The following is a 547-nucleotide window of genomic DNA, read 5'->3' as shown; positions in this document are numbered from 1 at the left end:
TGGCTTTGGATCACACCAGTGTAATTGCTAGCCTGACTTTGTGTCTCTGATATTTACTACCATACTGATAGTCAAAGTGAGGATGGCTCAGCAGGAGGCTGAGCTCCCCCATGAGTACTGAGGACTAGTAAATGCGAAGCTATGAACCTCACAGAGTCTGGACACGGGTAGAAGTACAGAGATTTCTCTGCTCTCAGAATTTGCTTTCTGGTGAGATGGGATAAGACTGGTCTTATAAGGGCTCTTTGTTCCTCTGTCATTTGAATCTGCTCAGGATACCCTATAGGCTATATTAATCTTTGTGTGACAGAGTCTCACTTTGTCTCCCTTGGTAGAGTGCTGTGGCATTACAGCTCACAGCAACCTCAAACACTTGGGCTTAAGTGATCCTCTTGCCTCAGCCTCCCAAGTAACTGGGACTACAGGCACCTGCCACAACGCCCAGCTAGTTTTTCTATTTTTTTAGTAGAGATGAGGGTCTTGTTCTTGCTTTGGCTGGTCTTGAACTCCTGAGCTCAAACAGTCACCTGCCTTGACCTCCCATAGT

The sequence above is a fragment of the Otolemur garnettii genome, unplaced genomic scaffold, assembly GCF_000181295.1.
Source record: "Otolemur garnettii isolate 467f Iridium unplaced genomic scaffold, OtoGar3 scaffold00013, whole genome shotgun sequence".
Taxonomy (NCBI): domain Eukaryota; kingdom Metazoa; phylum Chordata; class Mammalia; order Primates; family Galagidae; genus Otolemur; species Otolemur garnettii.
This window is presented reverse-complemented; position numbering follows the sequence as displayed.